At 42.4% G+C, this 23,964-nt stretch overlaps 2 protein-coding genes across 8 annotated transcripts in view; one reads left to right on the forward strand and one right to left on the reverse strand.

Annotated features, from left to right (window-relative positions):
• The window catches only part of macrod1 (mono-ADP ribosylhydrolase 1), a 181,902-nt gene that overhangs the window by 98,510 nt on the left and 59,428 nt on the right, over positions 1-23,964 (reverse strand). The window lies entirely within an intron of this gene.
• Positions 1-23,964, forward strand: part of flrt1b (fibronectin leucine rich transmembrane protein 1b) — a 54,840-nt gene that overhangs the window by 21,595 nt on the left and 9,281 nt on the right. The window lies entirely within an intron of this gene.

The following is a 23,964-nucleotide window of genomic DNA, read 5'->3' on the forward strand; positions in this document are numbered from 1 at the left end:
GGGGGGAAAATAGACCTGTAGAAGACCAATAGTTATGCAGGCGTTTATCCCTGAGGTAAAGTACTGCAGGAAGCAATAGGGCTTTATAAATAAGGTTATATCATGTATTTGTCTGAGGCTGTCATGAGAGAAATTATGGAGAGGAAATACCTCACAGTACCTGCCAGATAAGAGTCATAAAGAGATGCATTGCACCACAAAAGAAGGTTTTAATTATTTATGAGTCTTCGTTCACTCTCTCTATCACACACACGCACACACACATAATATCATAGGTTAGTTTATGTTTTATTATATTTGTGTGCACTGTGCATGTGTGCATATAAGGTCAAGTGTTCATATGGGAACCAGTATGTTACTGGTTCAATACCTCTATGACGCGATGTGAGCAGAGCCAGATGAATGTAGTCAATTTACCATCCGATTAAGCAGATACTGGTAAAGATGTGGGGGACAAGAGGCTAAACAAAAATGTAAATGTAAACATTGAAATTATTCTCCCTTTTCCGAAACAATCCAGCACCATAGACGGGACTGATTAAAAAAAATTTAAATTAAGAACTCGTGCTGTGGCCACCTGATTTCAGGGATAAGCAGCAGAAAACGGATGTTGAAATGGTAGGATATAATCAAAATGGTACTTGGAAAACACAAAGGATAGTTTGCAAAACAAATGTGATATTAGGTGATACACTCATCAGCCACCAGTTCTAAACAAGGAGAGCACATTAACCTTCTGCCATCTGACCAATCCATTGCAAGTCATCAGATAATTAGCAGCACTGCAAATGACCTATCATTCGGCTTCTATAAAGTGGCTAATGAAAAATAATTATAAACAATCACAAGCCCAGATGGAAGAAATGTTGACTTAGAGCTGTTGCATCAGTGGAAAATGTACCCAAGTGCGTGCAAAAAAAATAATAATAAAAAAATGTTGCCTTTGCAAAACAACTCACATGTAGCAGCAGTTGAGTGCTTTGCCTGAAGCAAAAGCTGGCGTTAAAAAAGATGCAAGGCGCATTTAATTCAATTGGAAGCTGCATTTTTAAAAGCGGTTTTCAAGTTTACGACTCACACAAAATGTCTGAATATTATTTTTAGTCTTAACAACTGACTTTTTGCAGTCTCTTTTGTCTGTTAGCTCAATGCTGATAACAACGCATTCACACAAAATCATCGTAGAGGCAAAAAACAGACAAGCAATCAACAAAACCAACATAAATAAATGTGTCAATTCAATAATATGTTTATTATTGTGGTTGTAGTTTGCAGTGTTGTAAAAATTCACTGCATTATAGTAAATTATATTTGTAATAACTGGTTTTCTTTTAACATTATTGCTGCATTTAAAAAAAAAAAAAAAAAAAGGGAAGTCAGAAATGTTCGACCTCTGACAAGGAAAAAGTGCAAAACAGTTTCTTCTCATGAACTCGGGGCAAATACAGTGGATATAAAAAGTCTACACACCCCAGTTCAAATGCTAGTGATATGTGATATAAAAAATAAAACCAGGAGATAAGTAACTGAAATGTGATTTCGAAAGTGTGCACACCCTCTTATAACTGAGATGTGGCTGTGTTTAGCATTAACCAATCACATTTAAACTCATGTTAAATGGGACGCAGCACACACCTGCCACAATTCAAACTGCCTTTGATTAACCACAAATACATTTCAGTTGCTCTAGTTGGCTTTTCCTGACATTTCTGCTTTCTAGCAAAGCCTCAAGGTTTTGTGCCAACACTGACTGCTATTTCAAAGGTCTGCAGACTTGTGCAACTACATTATTTTGGTTGTTTATTTTTATTTACTCTCTTGAGAAGATGTTTTTTTTTTCCCTTTTCATTATTCATTTGAGTTGTACAGGTTACATGTCACATTAATGGTTGAAAAAATTTTGAAATAATTTATCTTGGGCTCATTTTGAACAGGGGTGTGTAGAATTGTTCTATCCACTGTACCTTGAAATCAATAAATAAGATATCACACAATACCATAAAAATAATGACATTCGTGTGCATAATCTCTGTGTTAGGGTATTTGGTTAGGGGGGAAAAAAAGACTAACAAAAATATTTTAGTATTAGTATTTTAGTCAGTATAACTTCTAGTTTTCATCAGAACAGACTGTATAATGTAGCTCTACTGCTCAATGACACGCTTGTCATCATCTAGGATTTTGGTTTACTCTTGACTGCAACCCTTTGAGTTTAGACATCAGCAGTTCCAATTGGGTTCACTTCTACTTTCCAGTAGCTCTGCCAAGCATACTGCAAAAGCAACTAAAGAGTTCTTTAAGGCAAATAAGTGAAATGTTATGAAATGGCTGAGTCAGTCACCTGACCTGAATCTGGTTAAGCATGCAATTCACTTGCTGTTAGACAAAACTGAAAGGGAAATGGCCCAAGAACACTAAAACAACACCTTCTGTACTATAATGTTTTATGTCATCCTCCACGAACCAAGAGGTCACCTGTTACCTACCAGTTGGCATTTTGTTCTCGCATTGGATCTCTTTAAAAGACCAGAAAGCGGTTAGACAAGGTCAGTGCTGCACAGTTCCACATTCCACTAACTAGCACAGCAACAAAGTAAACACTGACACAAAATCAATGGAGATAATGAAAAGGGTAAACGAACTGAACTGCACTCAAAGCAAAGCATGACAAGGTGGTGCACAAATGTGAGGGCACGCAATATTTAAAGTGTTTCGCCTGATGTATTCAGTTAAAAATATCTCAAACTGTAAAGGGATTCTGCTGAACTTTGATAATATTTTTTTTTATATCTGGAGAGTGAAAACTGTCACTTTAGAATGATATCCTCATGAGAAAACAATTCCTGACTTACAGGAGCATCATTTGCTTTAGTTCCTCTAAATTGCTCAAAAACAGCACATTTTCCTCCAAACTGTTTTTATCCTTCTCTCTAACGCTTTAGCTCTGTTGTCAGGTTTTTGTTCCCCTTCCGTGGACAATGAGGAAACGCACACTGGCAGAAACTAATAGAGATAAAGCGTTGCGGTTGAAAAGTAACAAAGCTTCTCAGCTCCATTTCAAATTTCAGCATCGCACCTCATCCTGCCACCTGGAAGCCACAAAGACCTCACATCTCATTGGATTTAAAAAACGGCACACACGCACCAACTCCAGGAATTCTGCTCCAAAGGCGTGCCAAGTTAAACCTAGTGAGAGTTATTGTGACCTAACGGTGGACTGTGTGAATGTGTATGTGTGCCCGAAGAGAGAGAGAGTGAGAGTGAGAGTGAGAGAGATAGAGAGAGAGAGATTTTAATGGGATTATTTATTCAAACACAGTCATGACATGATGCAGCCACATGCCAGGCTGTGTGTGTGTGTTTCAATATATAAGTTCAGCTGAGATTGAGTATATTGCAGCATCTCATAGTGCCAGCCAGGAAGTTAAAGCTTGGGAGCAAATGGGTCTTCCAAATGGACATTGACCTGAAGCATACTGCCAAACTGGTTACTAAATTGCTTCAGGATAATAAAGACATGTTTTGGAGTGGCCATCGCAAAGCCCTGATCTCAGTCCTATTGAAAATGTATTGGCAGAGCTGAAAAGGCATGCGCCAGCAAGGTGGCCTAAAAATGAGCTCAGTTACACCAGTTCTGTCAGGAGGAATGGGCCAAAATTCCTGCCAACTATTGTGAGAAGCTTGTGGAAGGATATCCAAAATGTTTAACCCAAGTCAAACAGTTTATAGGCAAGGGTACCAAATACTCATGAAATGTATGCAAACTTCTCACTTTGAAGAAAGTAATGCAAAATTAAAGTAATGAAAAATTGAAGAGAAAAAAAAAGTGTCTTTTTGTTGAATGTATGTAGACTGGTTTGCACTGTATATACAGTACTTTCAATGACTCTTTGGATTATTCCTATTCCAGTATTTCCTGTGGGAGAACATTTTAAATCCAACCTAATCGGAGGTTCTACTACATGCCAAGTCATGTTTTGACTACAGCCCTCAGGCCAAATCAAATTACAACTCCCTGCAGATTATATCTAAAATTGATACATCAATACAGTGACCGTACGACTGTGTTGTACAGTACAGCATTACTATGGTCGAAAATGTTAGGTTTGGTCATATAATAACAACGCTTGACCCACGTTATGTTTCCCTGCCGTGGAACATTTTCATTCCCAACCTACAAGTGTAACAGATGGATTAAGCGTGGGTTGATTGGTCTGGCCTGCAAAGTGGGGCGCAGGCATGACCAATCGACCCAAGCTTAATCCAAGTGTTAAGCAGTGTTTTTTTGTTGACATTTTTGATTGTTTTAATTTATTATACATATTTCATAATATCGTATAGTCACATCACGCATATACTGTGCAATTAGTCAAGGAATAAAAGGCAGTTTGCCATTCGAAATATCCATCCATCCATTCACTAAATAACGTTTAACTTGAAATAAGTGTTCATTGTTTTGTACACTACAAATCCTGTTTTCGCTGAGATGCAAAATGAATCGATAATTTTGAGATAAAAACAAACCGAGAGGTGGGGTACAGCCTGAACTGGTTGCCAGCCAATCGCAAGGCACATATAAACAAACAAACATTGGCACTCACATTCATACCTACGGGCAATTTAGAGACTTCAATTAACCTACCATACATGTTTTTGGGATGTGGGAGGAAACTGGAGTACCTGGAGAAAACCCATACAGGCACGGGGAGAACATGCAAACTCAATACAGCGAGGCCGGATTTGAAGGCAGATGTGCTCCACCGTGGCGCGGCCACTGTGCCGCAGCCACAACTAGATGTGAAATTTAAAATATAGTTAAGTAAATAGTATACATTATACACAGTGCTATGAAAAAGTATTTGCCCCCTTCTAATTTTTTTGCATAGTTCCCCCACTTTAATGTTTAAGATCATGAAACCAATGTACTGTATATATCAGATAAAACTTTGATTTATTTTTTTTTTTTAATTAAGAGGAAAAAAACTATTTAAAGCTACCTGAACCCGTGTGAAAAAGTAAAAGCCCCCGTTGTTGAATGATGAATTAACTGTGGCTTATCACATTTTTTGGGAAAGCTGAGTCCAATTTCACTGACCACACCCAAGCCTTATTACCTCCAGACCTGTTCAATCTGACCAAATGAAGTCGGCCAAAAGCTCTCCAAAAGGTACAACAAAAAGCCACGATCCAAAGAAATTCAAGAACATATGACAAATAAAGTAACTGATATCTATCAGTCTGGATAGGGTTACCAAGTAATTTCTAAAGCTTTAGGATACCAGCGAACCATGGTGAGAGCCATTATCCTCCAATGTAGAAAACTTGGAACAGTGGTGAACCTTTCCACGAGTGGGCGGCCTACAAAAATTACCCCAAGAGCACGACGACGACTCACCCAGAAGGTCACAAAGGAACCCAGGACAACATCTAAAGAAATGCAGGCCTCCCTTGCCTCAGTTAAGATCTGTGTTCATGACTCAACAATAAGAAAGAGACAGGGCAAAAATGGCATCCATGGCAGAGTTCTAAGGTAAAAACCACTGCTGAACAAAATGAACATAAAGGCTCATATTACTTTTGCAAAAGGACTTGTAGAGGAATATTCTATGGACTGACAAGACCAAAGTTGAACTTTCTGGAAGGTGTGTTTCTCGTTACATCTGGCATTAATGTAACACAGCATTTCAGAAAAAGAATAGCATACCAACAGTCAAACATGGTGATGGTAGTAGTGTGATGGTCTGGGGCCGTTTCCTAATTCAGGACCTGGACGACTTGTTGCGATTGATGGAACCATGAATTCTGCTCTATACCAGAAAATCCTGAAGCAGAATGTTCGACCATTAGTTCGTCACCTCAAGCTGAAGCGCACTTGGTTTCTGCAGCAGAGTAATGATCCAAAACACACCAGGAAGTCAACTTCTGAATGGCTTACAAAAAAACAAATGGTTTTAGAGTAGCCTAGTCAAAGTGAATCTGATTGAAATGCTGTGGCAGGATCTTAAAAATGCCGTTCATGGTCAAAAACCCTCCAATGTTGCTGAATGTTGCTGAATTCGAACAATTCTGCAAGGAGCAGTGGGCCAAAATATCTTCACAGAAATTTGAAAGACTTTTATCCTTATCGCTTGACTACAATTGTTGCTGCTGTGGGTAGCCCAACCAGTTATTTGGTTTAAGAGGAAAATACTTTTTTCACACAGGGTCAGGTAGCTTAAAAAAAAATGTCGTTAATAAATAAAATCACCATTTAAAAACTTAATTTTGTTTACTTGGGTTATCTTTGTCTGATATTTACATTTGTTTGATGATCTTAAACATGAAAGTGGGAAAACGATGCAAAACATAAGGATTGGAGAAGGGGCAAATACCTTTTCACAGCACTGTATATACAAGGTTTTTCTTGAAGGAAAAGTGTTTTAATATGTTCTGACTTCCAAATAATACGACAGCAACATGTCATGTAGGGGGTTTCGAAGGCAAGGCAAAACAAGGAGGACCCAAGTGCAGGGAAACAAGGCAGAAGTCTCAAAAATATTTAATTCCAAAACAAAGGCAAATAAGGGTCATGAAAAAAAAAAAGTTAACTAAACAAAGTCCTAAAACTGATAATCATAGTAACAAAGAAACAGTTGAATAAACCTAAAACTGGAAACAAGACATGACTAGTGAAACTACTGGTGACTATGATGTGACACAGACCATGAACTCTCAAGAACTAAAAGAAACCAGGGAACTAAATACAAACAAATTGACGAGACAATGAAGAACACCTGGACAAGGCACAAGTGGCTGGAGGGAGCTGTTTGGTCGACACAAGGTAGAAGGTTGACGAGAACAGGTGGACACAATGACCAAATGAGCATCCAAGACATGAAAAACATGGGACACGGGAACACATAAAACAAAACCAAACACAATCCGAACCAAAACATAGACCATGACATGTACTGTAGTTTGAGAAAACCTCCAAACACAATTTTTTATGTCTAGACTTCAGCTTTTTTCATCTCTTTTTAAGATGTCTTTCTGAGTGTGTGCGTGTCATCTTATCACTCTACTGTCACCAAATAAGATGTATGAAGGATGTAAGATGTATGACAGTATGAACGAGAGCAATCCCATAATGGACGACAATGTTGAAGTCAAAAGAGAGAGTTATTGGACTCAACTGTATTACATTTTCTTTAGACTGCAACCAGTGCAGTCGCAAATCAAATCAAGATAAAAGATAAGTGTCTGAGAAGCTCACATTGAAATAAAAGTACTCGGAAGGACTGTGGAAAGATTGCCCTGTTCTCATGAAAGTGGCATAACATGGATTTGTAATAATTGCCTGTGATTTTAAAGCCTTACAAATGTGTTCTGTCCACGAATACACCTCATCATGCACTGACATGCTGAAGAGCATAGAGCAGAAGCAGCAGTCTCCCTCCATGAAGCCGCCCAAGAGCGCACCCTAATCAACATCATCAGCCTCACAGCACCCTGCCGGGCTGTGGGCTGCTGGGGGGACAAATGATCCACTTCTGAACCACATCTAAAAAGTTACTGTGAAAGACCACTTTCTCCAAAAAGCGCATCAGAAATAAGGTACAACTTTCATCATATCTGAGGGGAACAAAGTGAAGTAACATGTGAGTAAGGCATAGATGAATCATGTGAAAAGGACATAAGATGCCAGTTTAAACAATATTTCATGCAGACGCATTACAGTTCACAATGTTGAGCGCTAGAAAGCCTTAAAAAAACGGTTTACCCACGCCAAATCTTTTGATTTGTGTGCATTTACCTGGTGCTCTGTGCTCTAACAGGCTTGCAAAGGCACATCTGTTCTGCTGAGTATGACATGTTGCAGGAAACGGTCAATTACAGTATTTTACCCGAGCTTTCTAAAAAATGTAATGCTTAATTCAGTAGGTACAGAATGAGAAATTGGAGAGCTGGACTTATAGGCTACTTGGTCCTTGCACATGACGTTCATGACCTTCCCTGCAGTTGTTTTCATGATTAGCTGCTGTGTTAAAAATGAAACTGACAGCTTTTCTATGCTTCTCAAACTGTATATATGAAAAGCAAATTCCGTGTAAGTATATGCAACATATTCTTAATTTAATTTAATTATTTACAGCCCAGTGTACCTGCAGCAATGCATGAACCAACTGCACTGTAAACACTATATTTTACCACATAAACTCAATTTATGTTACTTACATCTACTCCATTAGCCACACAGATTGTCTGTGTGCGTAACACCTGGAGTTATATTTGGAACATGTTCACATTTTGTGTGGTTGTAATAGTACTTAAGATCTCAACATGAGGCAAAAATAATACAGTCTGTGACTCACTGGCCGACTCTCGTACTTCCAGGTTTCTTGTGGTATGACAGTAACTTTCCCACGACCCGCTACTGTACTTGCCCGATTGTGTTCTTTCCCGTCTCCAGCGTTCATCCCGTGCCTGCCTCGTCTCTCTGTCTGCTCCAGTCTCACCGCCAAGCCACTACACCTGCTTACGTTCCCGCTCCTTGCCCTGCCGGTCCACATCCCGTCTTGGATGTGCTTACCCTGTGCCAACTTGCAATAAACCATTCTTAATCTACTCCCTTCGCCTCAGTCTGCTCTTGGGTCCAACCCAACTCAGATCGAGACAGAATTCTCAGGCCATGACGGAACCAGCGACTACACAAGGAAAGCGTTGAGGAAAGCGCTCGCCCACCAGGGCGCCCATATCGGCAGACAAGACAAAGCCCTCCGCGAAATCATGGACTCATTAAACACTCTCACACGACAAGTATCCCTTCTGTCTTCCCAGAGCCACTCCAGTAATCCACCTGTGAGCATTCTTACCGAGCCCCGCCTCCCATACAAAGAGCCTCACGTTCCCCCTCCCGAACCTTACTCGGTCATGTAGCCAATTTCTATTAAACTGCACGCTAGTATTCAACCAACAACCGCTGAGCTATGCGACCGACAGATCCAAAATTGCAGACATAATCAATCTCCTGTGCGGAAGAGCTGTCAAATGGCCACAGCCCTTTGGCATAATTCCTCCCCAGTACTCACCTCACTAGATTCATTCATGTCCGAACTCAAGAAGGTTTTCGATCACCCCGTTAAGGGTTGGGAAGCCACTCGGCGTCTCCTAGCTCTCACCCAAGGTTCGAGGTCCGTGGCATCTTACGCTATCGATTTCCGGATACTCGGGAGTGAGTGCGGGTGGGAGGACGCAGAGCTAAGGGGAATTTTTTTTTAAAGGGTTATCTGAACAACTTAAAGATGAGCTCGCGACCAGGGACGAACCCACCTCCCTCAAGAATTTAATATCATTGGCAATAAAACTTGACAACCGCCTCCATGAGAGAGCTCATGACACGGGGGCTGCGCCTCCCATGACTCCACCACACCCCCCACTGGACCACCCCCCACTGGACCAGAGGAGCCAATGCAATTAGGCCGGCCCCGGTTAGACCCCTAGGAACGACAGCGCAGTGTAACTCAGAAATTGAGCATCTATTGTGGACAGCCCTGACACTTTATTGTCACCTGTGCTCTCAAGTCAAAAGACCAGGCTCACCGCAACCTGAGAGCGTCGTGGTGAGCCAAACCAACACCTACCAAAGCTTTCCCTCTCGTATGACCGTTCCTGGATGCATTCTTGGTCCAGTTCACAATACACCAGTCTCTGCCCTCATTGACTCCGGCACCGATGACAACTTCATTCATGAGGGCTTGGCGTGTCAGCTCCAGCGTCCCCTTGACCCCCTCCGTTCTCCTAAGAAGGTCACGGCCCTGGACGGGCAACTCTTCTCTCTTTTCAAACCTTCATCAATGACGTCCTCCGTGATATGCTGAACCGGTTTGTTTTAGTCTACCTTGACGATATACTCATCTTCTCCCGCTCCCTCAAAGAACACCGCCAGCATGTCCGTGAAGTCCTCCAGAGCCTTCTTGAGAACGACTGGCCCATTCCCTCCACCCGCAAGGAGCTTCAATGCTTTCTTGGTTTCGCCAATTTCTATCGACGTTTCATCCGTGACTACAGCAAGGTACCTCTCACCAGTCTCACCTCTACCAGCTCACCTTTCCACTGGACCCCCGCCGCATCGCAAGCATTCGAATGCCTCAAGGAACTGTTCACCAGTGGTCCCATCCTGCGACACCCTGAGCCCTCCCTCCACTTTGTGGTGGTTGAAGCCTCTGAGACGGGAGCAGGAGCCGTCCTCTCCCAGCGGGACCCCGACTCCCAAAAACCTCATCCTTGTGCGTTTTTCTCCCGTCGCCTGTCCATATCTGAGCGAAACTCTGATGTCGGGAACTGTGAGTTGCTAGCCATCATTTGGGCCCTAGAGGAGTGGCGACACTGGTTGGAGGGGACTGTTACACCCTTCATAATATGGACTGAGCACAAGAACCTGGTTTATCTCTGTTCAGCCAAGCGGCTTAATCCCGGCAAGTCAGATGGGCTTTATTTTTTCAGCCGGTTCAATTTCTGTCTCTCCTTCCGCCCCGGTTCACCCAATGGCAAGCCTAATGCCCTCTCCCGGATAAATGCACCTCACTCCGGCCCAACTGAACCAGAACTCATCCTTCCTGCCTCCTGGTGCACCTTTCTACTGTGGGTGGAATATGCTCACAACTCCCTCAACAGCTCCGGAACAGGTATGACTCCTTTTATGGCATGTTATGGTTTCCAACCTCCATTGTTCAAAGATCAAGAGCACATAGTGGCGGTTCCCGCGGTGAGGGAGCATCTTCGACGGGGCCAGTCTGTATGGAAGGACGTCTGGGCTGCGTTGACTCGGTCGACGGAAAAGAACAAGCGGCTGGCGGATCTTCATCGATCTCCTACTCCGGAATACAAAGTGGGTCAGATGGTTTGGCTCTCCTCCCGTGACCTTCCACTCCAAACGGAATCCCGTAAGCTCACGCCTCGCAACATTGTTCAATTCCCTGTAACCAAACTCATTAATCCGACCTCGGTTCAGTTAAAACTTCCCCAATCCCTCAATATCCGTCCAACATTCCACGTGTCCCTGCTTATACTGGTGTCCACCAGCACTCTTAGCCCTCCGGCCGTACCTCCCCCACCACCCCGTGTCATCGATGACTATCCTGCCTTCACGGGGTCACGCATCCTGGATGTGCTGCCCCGGGGCAGAGGGTTACAATTTTTGGTGGACTAGGAGGGATATGGCCCTGAAGAACGATCATGGATTTCGCGCAAATTGATTCTGGACAACCCCCTTATTAGGGACTTCATGCCGCTCACCCTGGGAAGCCTGGTGGGACGCCTGCAGGCATCCGTTGAGAGGGGGGTACTGTCATAACGCATGCCCTGCAGTTCCTCCTTGGGACGCTTTGCGCCCTGTCCCACTCTCTCTCTTCCAGCAATCAGCATCACCTGTGCCGCCCACCTTGTCTTCAAGCTGCTCTGATTACAACCTGCATTTAAAGCCTGTCAAGCCCAGCAAACCTTCGCCTGAGAATTGACAATTGTCTGTGACTCACCGGCCGACTCTCGTACATCCAGGTTTCTTGTGGTATGACAGTAACTTTCCCACGACCCGCTACTGTACATGCCCGATTGTTTTCTTTCCCGTCTCCAGCGTTCTCCCGTGCTTGCCTCGCCTCTCTGCCTGCTCCAGTCTTGCCGCCAAGTCACTCCACCTGTTCACGTTCCCGCTCCATGCTCCCTCCTTGCCCTGCCGGTCCACATCCAGTATTGGACAGCCTTACCCTTTGCCAACTTCCAATAAACCATTCTTAATCTACTTCCTCCGCCTCAGTCTGCTTTTGGGTCCAATCCAACTCATATCGTGACACGAGCCCCCCAATAAATTAAAAAAATAAATAAATAATGACCAGAATTGTAATGTATTGTCTAAGAGCATAATAAAACATAAAAGAGAATGTAAAGACATCAACTGGTTTTATAAAGTGTAATTTAAAGGTTGAACCGGCTGACTAGTCGACACGGTAGTATGGTCACTTGCAAAATATGCAAGTCTATCTTCAAATATAACCAAAGCAAATTTCTGAATGTGATAGGATGAACGAGTCTTGCAGGTGCCGGGGGGGGGGGGGGGGCTTGTGCAACTGAGGACAGCTAGGAGCGAGGAGTGAGTGAGCCAGCTTGTGACTGGAGGCCCGCAGAGCGAGTTGACTACTGAAAATAAATATGAATGACGTCATTGTATGACGTATGTATGTTTGCCATCATCCATTCATCAGGAAGTAGCATCCTAACCAAAGAAACTGATGGACAAACAATTTCTTTGACTTTTTTTTTTTTAAGCTCAGCGTTGATGGTCATTAAAGCACTGCTAAGACTTTTGCACTGTACATTCTGGCTATAACGCAGCATTTGTATTCTTCATGATTCATGAATTCAATTGAAGCTTTATGATACACATTAGTTTTTTTACAAACTGCAGCACATTATTATGAATATGACATTGTCATGACAACACTGTGTGTGCGTGTCTTTCAGCCTCTTCCATCACTCATCTCATTTCACTTGTTTTGTGTTTCCCTACTCCTCTCAGCTCTTCATTCCACCTCCTCCTCTTCTGCTCTCTTCACTACATCCTGAACTATTCCTTTCCCTCTTTGCGAGCAGACTTCCTCCGGGGCAAAGATTTTACAGCTCACTTTGTCTCGCTGTCTGTCCTCATCTATGCTCCCATCCTTCCATACTCTCTTTTTAATCCACCTTTGATTCATCAGTCTCAATCTAACAATAGATTTAAGGAACCATTTACGGTCCCTCAGTGATTGCTCTCATCTTACTACAGCGTGAGTTTTTATTTATTAGTTTTTTTAACTGCCTCTATAGTTTAAAAAATGTAGAAGAAGGGAATCCTTGACGAACATTCCCATGACAAAAACCTACAGGAAGATATTAATTTATTTCAAACATAGTAATAATGATGCCACTACAAAACCTAGCAAAGTATAATTGAGTCTAGATGCAAAAGCAGAAAAAGGTGGAATGTTGCAGCAATACAGTGAGACTGAATAAGGAAAAAAGGAGAATGTGTAAAGATCCTTATCTTTAGAGGATGATGAATGTGAGAGGGGGAAAACGCTGAAACGTCTATTTTTTCCTATTTAACACCTTGGTGCTGCATGAGCAGACGGCCCTACTGTGGCAGCACATTCAGAGATAATTGATAGTTTTTTTAACTGCCTCTATAGTTTAAAAAATGTAGAAGAAGGCAATCCTTGACGAACATTCCCATGACAAAAACCTACAGGAAGATATTAATTTATTTCAAACATAGTAATAATGATGCCACTACAAAACCTAGCAAAGTATAATTGAGTCTAGATGCAAAAGCAGAAAAAGGTGGAATGTTGCAGCAATACAGTGAGACTGAATAAGGAAAAAAGGAGAATGTGTAAAGATCCTTATCTTTAGAGGATGATGAATGTGAGAGGGAGAAAACGCTGAAACGTCTATTTTTTCCTATTTAACACCTTGGTGCTGCATGAGCAGACGGCCCTACTGTGGCAGCACATTCAGAGATAATTGACCTCCCCCACAGTTGTGAGTGAGAGATGGAGCTTCGCCGAAGGTGTAAGTGGGAGGTTGTGTTGTCACAGGGCAAAACGGTGTGATTATTACTCACCAGAGGGAAGGAAAAAAAGAACACTGGTTTGAGTAACTGTGAGAAAGTCAGAAAGTTGAGAGGAGCAAATAGGTTTGTGGGAGGGCGGTGACGAGGTTTATTTCCGTCAGCGTGCAGCAGACATTTGCATGAGTTTGCGTCTGTTTGTGAGGAACAGCTGATACCAACATGATTATGACAATGTCAGATACATTCATATGGACATTTTCCAGCATTATGACACTGTGCCTGAAATAGCAAAAGAAAAATTTGGAAAAAAATGGAACCACTGCCATTTGATGATCAGAATAAACCTCGAATGTGGACTCAAAGTGATAAGAACCCGAACACAATGCATCACTCTTGCCTATAAGCAAGTTCACCACTGTGTGCACTTGCATCTTGCTCATTTATTCAATTTCAGACAGGAAAGGGAAAGGATTAGTGCTCAATTTACTTGAGGATTGTTGTACACTAGTGCCTAAATTTTGCTGATATTTTTCTGCTCCAAATCCTGGATTATGTTTGAAACGGCACCACTTTGAACAGCGCAAGTGTCCACTTTTCATCCTTTCGCAAACGTGTCATTGTAGTGTACATGAAGCAATGGAACTACACAAGACTTGACTTAAATGCCGCTCTACCAGACGCTCAAAGATTCTTTCTCATTGTCACAGTCTTTCTTATTTATTTTATAATCGCATAAAACACAATGTGGTTGAAATAGTTTTAAATCATTGCAGTACCTGTTCCCTTTTACCACACAATCCTTTTTCTTCAGACTTTCACCAGCCACAATAGGGGCACGCACAAAATAATCTAATCCGACATGAGATCTGAATTACAAACGTTTGCTTTTCATAAAGAAAACAACAAACACATGGTTGTAAATTACCACAATGAGTATCCGTAAAACCTTTACCATGTCTTTTTTTTTTTTTTTAAACAAGATGTCATCACAAAGCCACCAAAGATGACTATAGACGGTGTTTGGGCTTCCTTCATGTTTATATGAAGTATGATATTATATGATGTATTTAACTTTGGCCGAAGACACCATCCATAAAGAAAACAAACATTTTAGAAAGTTCGGCTTCAAATAATCATGTAATCAATCTTGTTTTGATCGTTAGCAAAGCATACACAGGAAGTCCGCTATTCTGTCTTCAACGTTGGTCATGTGACGTTCCGCGTGTAGCGGATTAGGGGTGTTCCAAACAGATATTTGATATCAGCTATAGGTCCGATATTAGCCCGCCCCCAAAAAAGAGTATCGGCTTGTACCAGACTGGATCTAAAATCTCCGATATAAGCACTGTTATACACGAGTATATATATGTACAGGTGATTGTCCGTTACATTGAAGTTTTTTTTCCAAATTTACCACGCCAGTAAGCTTGGTCATCGTGACATTGTTGACGTACAGTACTCATCGTAGGCATGTACCGCGTGGAATTAGTGTGCGTCCTAGTTCCAAAAGTGTCAGCAAAAGGTGAATGGCTTGACAAAAAAAGTAAACAACAGCAGCCAATTCTGGAACTGACAGACTGTCAACGGCATTTTGAAGTGAAGATGAGATGGCTTCCGAAAAAAACTCAGCATTACGTCGTTAAAAAAAAAAGAATTCACGTGATATAGATGCATAGCTATTCATTCGTCGAGTAATAACTAAATCACCGTCTGGGCATTCAAAAAGCCACCTCAAAATGCGGCTGCCATGTTGTGACATCAGTGGTTGAAAAGCGTCGCTCGTAAACTAGCATGGACGAACGCGAGGAAGACTGTGCCAGTGACTTCAGCAACGAAATCAGCGATAGTTCTGTTGAAATCGAAAAAGAATGTGGTAATGACAACAATGACGAGTTTTGCCCCAGCCATTCTGGTACGCTTTGAAGCTCAAGATCTGCGTTGGTAGTAGCTTTACATTCCCGCTTTCGGTTGAAATCTGTTGGTACTGCATCTTTTTTATAGCTTCCAAGGTAACATTTCCAAGCAGTCCTGAGATCAATGTGCACTCCACAGCACCTAGTTGGCTGTGGGCTACCACTTGTCCTGCATCCTGCAGCCACACAATGTCTCTGCAACTTTAACTTGTCTGGACAACAACTACTCGCTTTGAACTTTGAACTACTACTGCATGAGCGAGTAAATAAAGCAACTTCCTGTTATCTGTTGGAATCATGCATCAAACTGGACGGGGCAACGTCCTTTTTAATCGAGGTTTCACTGTATACAGTATAAAATGTTATTAATTATTAAATAGTCCGATTTGAAATTTTAGTACAGAGTTAAGCAAGAATCATGGAAGTCGATGCAGATGATTTGCTTTCGCAGGCCAGATAAAGTGATGTGGCGCGCCGGATATGCCCCCCGGGCCTTTAGTTTGACCCCGGTGGATGAGACTGTTCTGGTGTACCTAATGTACCAAATACACGTTTTCTGCCGAAGTTTAATAGTCTTTTAGGGGTTTGAACTGATTAAAAGTCATTACACTCTTTATGGGTGTTTTGCATTTTCTCGATTCTTAATAAAATTCAGCGACTAGAACACTAATCATAGGTAAGAGGTTATGCCTCATATAACTTCAATGTCCATGTTATGTAAATGAGCGCCGCCATATGGGGCTCATCATTACAATGAACATGACCACGCATGAATATATTAAATACATGACTGAATGAATCAGCGGAACAATCACAAGCACGAACCTCTCCAAGCGTTTGCACCTTCATAAAAACACACGTCAATGCCGATTGTTTTCTTCTTTAATAATCACATCTTCTGTAAGAATTAATGTGCTTGAGGCCGTTAATTTTCCACACATGAATTAGTTACTGTTCATTTTTGCTGACAGTAGAGAAGGGAAAAAAGAAAAATATCCTGGCTGTGTCCGCTGGTTCTGTTTGATGAGGATAAATAAGAGGCTCACACATCATTTAGTGTGTGTGTATGAGTGTGTGTGTGTGTGTGTGTGTGTGTGTGTGAATGCAATGCCACAGAGGGTGGAAAAAAAAACCTATTGCCTTGAGATCTCCGCTGATTATCTTTGTTCTACCGCTCCCCTCATCTCGCCTTCTCTGGCCACCTCATTCTAAATGGAAGCAGTGTGTCTCTGTGTTAGAAAGCCAGTCACATCCGTCACACTCTTCTTTTTAGCCCCCTGAAGAGTCTCTGGCTCTCACCTCTCACCTTTTCACCTCTACCTTCCTCGGTCGCTCCTTGTCACTCTTTCGGTATATGCCGCCCCGCCTCCAGGCCAAACCCTCACCAAATGTTCCTTCTGTCCACGCAGACACCCTCGACTGACTTCGCCGGGCCCTCGGAGGCTGACAAGACTTGCACTGTGTGTGTGTGTGTCTGTGTGTGTGTCTTCAAGCATGGATGAAATACGAGCTGCTAAATATGAATGCTGGGTTATGTTCTGACGCCATGTAGTCACATCGCTCGTGCATGGAGGAGCAGTAGGCGTGCACACTCACGCGCGCAAACGCACACACATTGACTATGAAAGACAAGTAGCTGCAGGTCAGAGCTTCTCTGGTATTATTCTGCATTGCATTTGCGAGCCATTTGTCTGTGACGCTTGTCACACGCACACACATGGAGGAAGGCCCCGGATTCAGGCTTCAAGGACTTTAAACCTCGCACAGGCTGACAGTAATTTCTGCCTCCAAATTACATTCCAATGGCTTCATAAATCTGCTGCCTCCTCCTCCGCCTCCTTTCCTTCTCGCGCCCCCATCTTGCCGCCTCTGCCTCTCTATCTCGCCTCTTCCCTTCTCTTGTCCTCACCCCGTGCTCCCCATTTTATTCCAGCCAGACTTCATTTTTCCTGCATACACCTTTGCACCCCCACCTCCTCTCTCTCCCTCCATTTCACCATCTCATGTCCCACCCTCCATCTCTTCCTCCCCAATCACTTGTTTTCTCATTGTACCCCCTCTACACTCCTTCTTTCTGCCGCCTGCTCCATAAATGAGAAACAGGAGGCAGAGATGGGAATGTTACGTGTGCGGGTTAGTTAAACACTTTCTCTCACAAACACTCACACACACACGCACGCCTAAAAATACATAGATACCCATACGCAAACTCTGATGTGCAGCATAGCAGGGATAGTAATCACTAAGTTACTTATAATACAATGTTTCTAACTTGTACTTTATTAGTATAAAATGTGTAAGCTGATTGACCATGATGAAAATAAATACATTCAATCATTTTCCATATATATATCCATCCATCCATCCATCCATTTTCTGAGCCGCTTCTCCTCACTAGGGTCGCGTGCGTGCTAGAGCCTATCCCAGCTATCATCGGGCAGGAGGCGGGGTACACCCTGAACTGGTTGCAAGCCAATCGCAGGGCACATACAAACAAACAACCATTCGCACTCACATTCACACCAATGGGCAATTTAGAGTATCCAATTCATGGATGTTTTTTGGAATGTGGGAGGAAACCGGAGTGCCCGGAGAAAACCCACGCAGGCACGGGGAGAACATGCAAACTCCACACAGGCGGGGCCGGGGATTGAACCCGAGTCCTCAGAACTGTGAGGCTGACGCTGTAACTAGTCGGCTACCGTGCCGCCCATATATATATATAGAGAGAGAGAAAGAGAGAGAGAGAGAGAGAGAGAGAGAGAGAGAGAGAGAGAGAGAGAGAGAGGTTAATTATGTTCCCTGCGATTGGCTGGCGACCAATACAGGGTGTACCCCGCCTCTCACCTGAAGATAGCTGGGATAGGCTCCAGCACGCCTGCGACCCTAGTGAGGATAAGCGGTAGGGAAAATGAATGAATATATATATATATATATATATATACATGGAGACCTCCTCCCAGCTAGCGGACGCTGTGGGCGTTTCCACTGAATGCGCTGAAAACACACCATGCTCGTAAAAACAAGTCATGTGCAGCTGTAGCTTGCTGTCCATTGCCCATTTGAGAGTTTGACAGCAAAAGAAAATAATACTTATGTCATTAATCATTTTATTCATGATCTAAATAATTCTTTTCTTTTGCTGTCCCAAAGTTTCTTCGGGGTCCGTGCTCTGCAGTCAGACGCCGGAGCACTCAGATGGAATAAGGAAAATGTTATAACGCACCATAAAACCCAAAATATTTGGGCGATCGTTCTGATATTTTCAAAGGTTGAAATGGGCATAAAAAGAGATTTCAACGTGAATTTTGGTGACGACTGATTGCAGTTTTGTGATATTAAGCCACGTTGAGCTTTTTCTCTACAGAGAGTCTCCAAAAGGTCGCCAATGAAATCGAACATGTTCGATTTCACCACGACTCCCAGGTGACATGGCTTGGCCCCAGAAGACCCCAGAAGACGCAACCAGTGGAGACTCGAGTCACCATCGGGTCGCCAACGAGTCTCCAGGCCAGTGAGATAGGGGTATAAGTGCACGCTATAGTGGTAGATATGGACCAAGTTGTTATTACTACTAGTATTAGTGTTATTATTGCAGCTGCGCCAGTTCGCCACTGATGGAAAGAAGACACTCAGTACTTGGGTCGGGTTGACCCGACTCGTGTAACAAAGTCCAACCTTGGGCTTCATTTTAGCCACATTCAAAAAATCAGGACAGCTGAAATAGTAAAAAAAAAGAATTTGTTATATCTCAACAATTCAATACTACATTGTTCTGTCTTGTGCAAACATATAATGTATTTAGAAACAAATCTCTAATTCACTTTACAGGGTCTTGAATGAAAGTAAAAGTATGCTTACACAAAGAGTATAAATGTTATGAATGCATGCAAATTGGAACTAGCATAATTCATATTTTACTGGCGAATGTATCCACTTGATTTTGACCAGTGTGTCCCCTTTTTGTACCACCCGCAATCAACATACAGGTTCAAATACACAAACTCTGATTTATAGACAAGATACACACACAAGTGAACACACGCCATGATGTTTGCAAGACGAGCATCTGTGCTGCCACAGACTTTGCTAAACTGCAAGCTCGCATTTAAATGCACACACGTGTGCGCAGTGAGCAATTTTAATGAGAGTGTTCATTTTAAGAGATGGCGCCTCCAGGTGAAATAATTGCCAGCATTTGGCCCCGACGGCTGGTTCGATTGCTCTCGCGCCGCTCGTCTTCATGAGGCATGCTGGGCCACAAACGCCCCACCCATCACCCTGACTGCCGTCTTTAACTGCTGCTCGGCTGCAGACGGCCGCCACATGCTGCGACGATGCGGCCGTTATATGCATAACCACACATTGCCGACACCGATTTGCGCATTAATACTAAAAACACACAGACGCGCAGCGAGCTAAAGGCCAGGAGAGAACAATAGGCTGGGGCTCGGAGGAATTCCCCTCCACATTTTAATATTTAGCAGCGTGGATGCGGAGAGTGTGTGTGTGTAGGTGTGTGTGTGTGTGCGTCAGCGGGGGCGCGTGCTCATCAACCTCGCTAACACTGAGGTTAGATAGCCCCATGATTACAAAGTGCTCACAATTCGGTCCCACTATTAATCCCTAGTTGCTACAACCCTCACTTCCTGTCTCCTAGCTCCCTCCAGAGCAAGCATGCTGCCAAGTATCACATCTGTCACTTTTCTTTGCTCTCTATTTTTCTCAACAGCCTGATTTAGCAAAGCTTTGACAGAAATGGATATTTGATGCAGCTAATTTCCACTGCCACTGTCTATTAAAATGTTTTAAAACTGCTCTAATGCAAATAGAAGGTCATCTAGAGGAGCTTGAGAAAAGTGAAGGCTGGTAAAAGCACCTGAATTAAATCACAGATTGCCCTCTGAGTATTTTACTCACGCACAGCATGTACCGTCTTAAAATGTGTCAATGTTTTTGAAATAATTACATTCAACCATCAAAAAAGAAAATAGATTCTGAAACATTTATGATATTTTGTTCCCATGTAACAATTTTACATGTATTCATTATCGTGCAAAGCAAAATGGAAAACAGTGGATGGTAGAAACCACGATGAATGTCACATAGTGCGAGTAGGTTTCATGGACTGTCACACACGAGCAGAGTGATTTGTGCCCCCCTCCAGCAATGAGATGCTCTCCCTTTTATACAGGACAAAATGAGTTAACAGAGGGAGTGGGAGTGGGGGTGGGGATAGGTTGACCCGTGATGTTTGATCAGTCTGAGAGGATATGGCCAACACTTGCGCAGGGGTCTTTATTTATTCTCCCACTACTGCTCAGTAAAGTCCAAGTGAATACTGTAAATATCACAGTGAAAGTGTTTTGGGAGAAATCTTCAATACTATCATTGTTTGCAGCATTTTAATCTCAGTAAAACTGACAAAGGCTATCTTCCTGTAACGCCTCAACTGATTTCGGGGCCAATCCAGAGCTATTCAATTTATACCATGAAGTGAATACAAATATCCACGTTTCATTCGGTGTAGGGTGGCATTTTTAAGAAAAAGAACCAGTTATCACCTTTTACCCTCTCCTACGTAAGGAAAGAAATTCACAATCACTTGTCAGACGTGTGTTGTCTGACAATATGCAAGAAGGCTCCTGCAAAAGCCTCTAGTCACCACTTGCAGTGTGATGTGACACCAAAGTGTCAGAGAATCCTTTCCAATGTTCTTCCAACTTTTAGTTAAAAGTTGTTTTCACTTCTACCTAAATTCTTCGCTTTTACCTCCCAAATTCCTTTTCTGATTCATACTGCCTAAAGCTCCCCATATCATCCAGCAAAAAATGGACTGTCATTTCACTGAAGGTGGCATTTGCCGTTAATGCCTGGCAAATGATGGTCATTAGAACCATCATTTATATTACAGATTATTTTAGGTCATTCTGGGATACTGGTCGAGCTCCAATTGGTACGGATATTGAGACATTTTTCCAAATAATGCAAATAAAAAGAATCCACTACTGCTAGCAGAAATCCTTTTACTGTTGAGGTAATTTTATACCAACACGGAATCCAGGCTCCAGCATTCCTCTGTGGAGTTTGCATGTCCTTCCTGCATCTTCCCTCACTCCAAAAACATATTTCTTAGGCTAATCGAAGACTAAACTGTGTGTAGGTGTGAGCGTGAATGGTTGTATGTCGATAGTGTGTGCGCCCGCCAATTGGTTTCCAACTAGTTCTGTGTGTACCCCCCTCTTGCTCGAAGTCAGCTGGTATAGGCTCCAGCACACCCGTTGCCCGAAGGAGGATGAGTGCTCTAGAAGATGGATGGATGGATTTTAAAGTGACCTTATTTTGGCTATTTAGACCACCATAGAGTGACTCTCTAACATGGACTTAGTATAAAAGTGTCAACAACAAAAAAGCCACCTTGGTTTTGTCATATGAGTGTTTGTTTCTATGTGCCCTGCAATTGGCTGGCGACCAGTTCAGGGTGTACCCCGCTTCTCGCCCACAGTTAGCTTGGATAGGCTCCAGCATACCCGTGACCCTAGTGAGGATAAGTGGTATAGAAAATGGATGTATGGGTGTCCAGAAAAGGCCCCTCTTTGTGAGCTAAGCTTTGTCCATATTTGGCTAAGCCCGCCCCCTTTCCTCTGAGTGGTTGCGGTTGAAAAATTCAAATGACCTGATTTCAACCTTCTCGGCAGAAAAACGTCTGGCGCTTAGGAATGTGTGGACAATTTAAATTCATATTTCATGTTTACTGAGGCACCATAGATGCAATATTACAACCCAAATACAAGAAAAGGTTTGGTAAAATATGGCACATTTAATATAGACTAACAGGAAGGCATAGTGAGCCACGTGGTAGATGCATGCCATACGTTTAAGTACATCCGCAACTATCACGCAAGTATAAAATGGAGCTACCAGTTTTGTAAGACTTCAAAGGCATATTTTCCTAAAGATTTGGGTTGAATGCCGAATTGTATGACACCTGGTACGTTCAACTTTCGAGGTCCAACTGGCTTCAAAAGTACATCAGGGGACTGAGTTGTTTAAAGTATTGATTTAGAAGATTGACGGATGGGGAACTGGGAAGGATTTGTCAGTGTGTAATAGAAAAGAGGTACAAGGCACAAAGCGCCATATGTTGTGTATGACTATTGACATCATCTCAGTCACTCTTCAAAGCCAGTCAACAAGTGGACGTGCTATGCAGACTTGTTCAGCATCCGGTTTCATGTCGAGTTGTTTTCATTACATATGTTCACCATGCTCTGCACATATAAAGCTGTTTACTATGCCACAAATGAGATCAGCCTGGGGTTATTTTATAAAAAGCCACATCACACACAGCTCAAACTGCCACTCTAAATAGCACCACCATTTTACCATTTGTGGGAACAATGGGAGTGCAGTTTCAGGATAAATATATCTACAGACATAAGCCCGCTGACAAAGTTCCTCTTAGCATGTGTGTCCCTTCAAAATGAAAACGAGAGCAGCTTTATTTGTCTCTATTTGTGTTTAAGCAAATGACACGATAATGTCCCAGTTGGTTATGTAGTCTACTTATTCCGGGATGGAGTGAACAGGCGAGCGAGTGCAGCAGAGCAGTTAATGGCCTTGATGAGTCTGTCTCTGTACACTCTGTATTCCTGAAGAAGACTTTGTCTTGCTAAAGCCAGCGTTCACCTGGGAACTTGATTCTGCACACAAAGTACAATCACTTAGCGTGTGGTGCTTAATGAAAGCTCCAATGTTTTGTTTGCATTAAAAAAAAAAAACAACAACAAAAAAAACACACACAGCTATAAAACATAGCTCCCTTCATCGGATGCTCATGCCCCCGTTGATTAAGTGCTGCATAGAAAAACCGTTGACCTCCAAGAAGTATTTTTATAATGTACTATATTTCTACTATAACTAATCAAAAGGGGATAGTTATTGAGCCAGTAAAATTTAGAATGGCTTATTGTTTCAGGATGGAAATAATCTGAACAATTAATAGAATATTTTGGGGGGTTTTCTGTTGGTTGTCATTTAACGTGGTGCCAAACATCTCAGAAAATTTCTCGAGCATTGATATTTTACACAAACAACTGATGAGACAAAAATTAATTTATTCACAAAATATATATCGTTAAACTGTTTTTTTTTTCAACCAATTGAATATTGAATTACTGCTTTCACATTGTAAAATGATAACATTCATACTTTGAAAACTAATTTGTGCAAGCTAGCAGCAAGTGACTGGGAGTGCAAACGAGCATCACGCCATTTAATGAGTGTCATGAGCCAGAAATATTGAGAGCTCCAGTGTCCATCACTTTTAGTTTGATCTTCCCCTAAACTGCAATTAATGAACTGGCCCTGAACCAATGCTTTTGCCTGCTCTTTATACATCCTCAACACGCAGCCCCATCTGACTAATTAAATTAGATTCCCTAAGACTTTCTTTTGGTCAATTTG

This window comes from Phyllopteryx taeniolatus, chromosome 10, assembly GCF_024500385.1.
Source record: "Phyllopteryx taeniolatus isolate TA_2022b chromosome 10, UOR_Ptae_1.2, whole genome shotgun sequence".
In the NCBI taxonomy this organism is placed as follows: domain Eukaryota; kingdom Metazoa; phylum Chordata; class Actinopteri; order Syngnathiformes; family Syngnathidae; genus Phyllopteryx; species Phyllopteryx taeniolatus.